This window comes from Benincasa hispida, chromosome 2 (genome assembly GCF_027475165.1).
Source record: "Benincasa hispida cultivar pf3 chromosome 2, pf3_genome.v1.1, whole genome shotgun sequence".
In the NCBI taxonomy this organism is placed as follows: domain Eukaryota; kingdom Viridiplantae; phylum Streptophyta; class Magnoliopsida; order Cucurbitales; family Cucurbitaceae; genus Benincasa; species Benincasa hispida.
In genome coordinates, this window is record NC_143479.1 from 5,788,610 (window position 1) to 5,793,423 (window position 4,814).

The following is a 4,814-nucleotide window of genomic DNA, read 5'->3' on the forward strand; positions in this document are numbered from 1 at the left end:
ATAAAAACCTAACTAGTTAACAGTGTTACTATTGGATTACAGAAATATGCAACGGAAGAAAACGGGATAATTAAGCATTCTAATTCCATAATTTTGATATCAAAATAAGCATATTCATAGGGTATTATGAAGTTTTCAATACATACCTTTGAAGATCCTCTTCAAACACGAATTTGAGTTGCAATCTTCTCCAATTGAAGTCGTGGACCACCAAAAGATCTTCTCTATTATTCTCAACCTTGCATTTGAGTGGTGGAACTCACAATTGGGCTGAATTTGTGAAGGTTTTGGTGTGGGTTTGAAGAGAGAGAAAAATAGTTTTCTACAGAAACTAGTTTTCAGCCTTCAATCTCTTTCAATCTCAAAATTGAAGAGTTTTATCATTCTCTTTCATTAGGCACTCAAGAGACCAGCTGATGCCACCTCAAAATACATGGAATTAATGGGCAAGGTGTGTTAATTTAGGAGAAACACCTCCCACTACCAAGTTCAAAATGCCAATTTCCATTTTCAATCTCTAATTTTAATTAATTCAAAATTAATTAAAATCAAAACTAATATTTCAATTTCTAAAATTGAAATAAAAATGAAAATTAATTTTTATTTTTAATTAAGTAAACAAAATTAATTAATTAAATAGTAATTTAATATCAAATATTAAATTAATCACACTCCTAATTTTAAACACGATTCCTATTCATGTAATTAATATATAAATCAACTTTTAAATATTATAACTCTCCATTTTTGTTAATTTTGATAAACGTTAATTAATTATATCGAATATAATTATACAATCCCTAATTTGAATTTGAACTTTTCAAATTCAAACCCTAAATTCAATTTAAACATTTCAAATTGAAATTTAATTTGAACACTTCAAATTGATATCATTCCAAATTCACTCAATTTACTAATTCAGGGTGTTCATGTTTTACGAGCTAGTAGATGGACTTTATGGACCTGCAGATCATGAACTCCAACGAGTTGAGATTAATTGGCTAAAACTCTTTAGACCGAATTAATCAATATTCGTTAACTTCGAGTCACACCACTATAGCTCGATAGTTGCACTCTCGTCACTGTAGATATATTTTGTGTCTACTTGATTTAACCATAATCAGTAAGTCGACCCTTCAGAGGTTGTTTATAATAACAAGTGGATCAAATGATGTTTTACCCCCGAAATTACGTCTTGCTTCTTAAGTTTCACTGATCTCTAATGAGCAATTTGTTGGTGATCCAATCACTAAACTGGATCTCTCTTGGGCCAATGAGAGGGTAGGGCCCTTTGTTCAAAACATGCATTCAACACTTAAGAGAACAACCTTCCTCTTATCCCTAAATCGGGAAGGCATGAATTCCATCTTACATCCAATGTCCTCAGCTATCTACCCGGTCTTACCCTTGAAATGGGAGGCTTATTGAGCCAGCGTTATTGAGCCCCATCACCTATGAAAATCTAAGGATAATCCCGAATAAACATGAGTTCACAGTTAATTCAGGATTAAGGTCATCTAAGCGAAATAGTCATTCTTAAATAGTAAACAGTGTTATAGAGTAAGAATGATTTATTTTTTGGTCCGATCTTACGCAAACTCATTGCATAGGACGTCTCCACTCCTCATGTCAATACATGAACGAATCAGGATCATTTTGCTTGTAGCACCTTACAAAAAATTGTAACAATTAGATGGATCATGCGATCAAACTATACACTCAATGTCTAGCACTTCTCAATGTTCTTTGCCATATTATCTTATCTCTAAGATGCATGCAATAGGTGTAATATACATAGAATGTACTTATTTCTAAGGAAAATTTTCTCTTGTTTTATGAGATCCTAATCTAAATTGTTTCAAACTCATATTAACTTTACTTAGAACAATTTCTCAATTGATTCAAGCAACAAGTATAAGCATGCATAAAACAAGTTGATCACATGACTCATTCAGTTATTTAGTCGTGTTAGCTACATTCTTCTCAACCCAGAAGGCGATTTAGCTACACATCATGTTGATGAAAAAGACAAACAAGATATATAACAAACATGTATTCATACTGCAAAGATGAATTTGTCAATAAAAGAAATACAATACAAATAAAAAAAACAAAGAGAAATGATTAGAGAGTCAAGTCGTTAGTATTGTCTTGCTTCCTCCGGCTCGTTTTACAGCTGCTTCACTTAGGCAATTGAACAGTATTATCCTTTTCTCTCCCTAGAATCCTAAGCTCTCACTAAGGAATTTCTATGGAAAATTTGTAAGGGTTTCTAGCAGAATCCCTTTTTAGGGTATTCTTCTTGTCTCCCTCGATGTTATTTTGCATGACATTTTCATGGGTATTTATAGGTGTTCGTGAGCACTTCTTTTCTCTAACTCATGATTGTGTTGATGGGGTGCATTAAATTGCATACCATGCCGCACTGTCTGTAACATGCCAGGGGTTCATTGAATCTTCAACAAACTTTTCCTATCAACCACCAACGCAACTTGTGACATGACACCCACCGCCCATGTCATGTCATGTCATGCCTCAACGCTTGTAGCTTATGCGATCATCTTTTCATTTCTTCTCTGGAAAATATTGCTTGATCACATCAGCAGGTATGCAACATGCGATCGCACTTTCATTAGACTGCTGAAGGATATTCTGCATACAAGTAGCAAAATTAGTCCGAAATTTAAATATGTTATGTGGTTAAAGTATGTGATCGCATGCTTCATTCTGTTGTATAGATTTATTGGTAGAAATTATCTAAATTTCATGCCTTTGCCTTATTATTTTAAATGAAAGAAATACAATAACTTGTATTTCTACAATTTATTACTACTTTTACGTTCTCTCTATAGCTCGTAATGTGTTTCAGAAACACTTTTTTCGAGGGAACCACGTTCAATATATACACCGCAATCTCAACTGTGTGTCCCCTAAAAGATTTTAGCAACTGGGCATAACTCATCATAGAACGAACCATGTCTAACAAGGTTCTATTTCTCCTTTCTACCACATCATTTTGTAGAGGTGTGCCAGGTGTTGTGAGTTGTGACTGGATTCTGTGTTCTATCAAATAGTCCTGAAATTTCAAGTCCATATACTTACCAGCTCGATCTGATCGAAGCGTTTTAAGCTGTTTACCTATTTGGTTCTCAATATCTGCCTTATATTCCTTGAACTTTTCAAGTGTATCGGACTTATGATGTATTAGACAGCCCATATATTGAATAGTCATTGACGAAGCTGATGCAATATTCATACCCTCCTCTATCTTTAACATTCATCGAACCACAAAGATTTAAATGTACCAGCTCAAAGAGTTCTTTGGCTCTAAGACCTTTTCTAGAAAAATAACTTTTAGTCATTTTATCCTTAAGACAAGATTCACATGGCAGTAATGAACTAACTTCTAACTAAGTTAGATGATCGTTCTTCACCAATTTCTCAATCCTGTTGAGATTTATGTGACCAAGTCTCAAGGGCCAAAGATAGGCATTTGGAGAAACCTTCTTTTTCTCATTTTGAGTCCCAGCTGTTTTAAATATCTTTATGTTCAAAACTGCTTTTATCTTAGTCGGTTTTAACATATACAAGTTATTTTCTAATTTTGCGGAACAAATATTAATATCTTTTGAAGTAATTAACACTTCATTATTTTCAAAAAAAACTTTGTAATTTCGTTCCAGCAAACATGAGACGGATGTTAAATTCCTTTTCATAGAAGGAATGTAATAAAAATTTTCAAGTAAAATGTACCTATCACCTATAAATAACTTCATATCTTTCACTACTTTAGCTGAAACAACCTCACCGATCCCTATCTTAAAGGTCGCTTCTTCTTCTGTAAGTTATCTCCAGAAACTTGTTTCCTGGGAGAAAATACAGATATGATTAACGACACCTGAATCTATTAGTCAGTTCTTTTTATCATTTTCCACTAAGCATGTTTCAATAACTAGTAAATTACATTTACTTTGTCGTTTGAATTTTGCATGCTCATCTATATTGTTCAAAACTTTAGATGGGTTGGGAGATAGAGGGAAATCCTCTATTAAAACTTGTTTTGAATCATCATTTGCTAGTAATATACATGTTGAATTGTTATTACCATTAATTGAAGCGGAAACTAGTATTTTAGAAGAATTCAATATGCTGGAATTTTAAACATATTCTTATTAGAAAATTGCAACTAAATCTAAATCAAGTTTTAGCAAAAAGTAATAATGTACCCATAATCATTATTTATTTGCAATGATACTATAATGAGTCAGAATAAGTGCTATAGAGGGGCAGTCAAATACTTCTTCACTAAAGTAAGACATTCTTGACGAAATACTATCTCCAGAATAATTCTTATTCCTATAGTCTTTTAGTTACCATTTTTTGTCAGGAATTACTAACACTTAGTAATTCTGTAAGTGTAACCCTCCATTCTCAGACTTCAGAGGTCGACCTCAACGATGCTACCGAATTGGAGAGTCAAGGTTGGGAATGGACCTAAGAAATCCTATCCATTTTTGGAGTTTGGGTTGTTCCGAATTCTATGTTACAACCCTCCGAAGGGATCGTTGGGGTTAACGACTAGCTAGCGTTGCCTAAAAACGACAGCAGGCGCAACATAGGAATCCCACGATTCAAACAAATGGAAGAGACCATATGATGTGTTGACACATATCCTTCACCCACTTACTATAAATTACTTTCCCCATTCACCTTGATCTTGACCCATACAAACAATTTCCGGATGGAGGTCACTCCCAGGGTGACACGACGCGTTGTAGTGTGAACTTTCTAGGGACGTGAGAGTTGAAATCAAT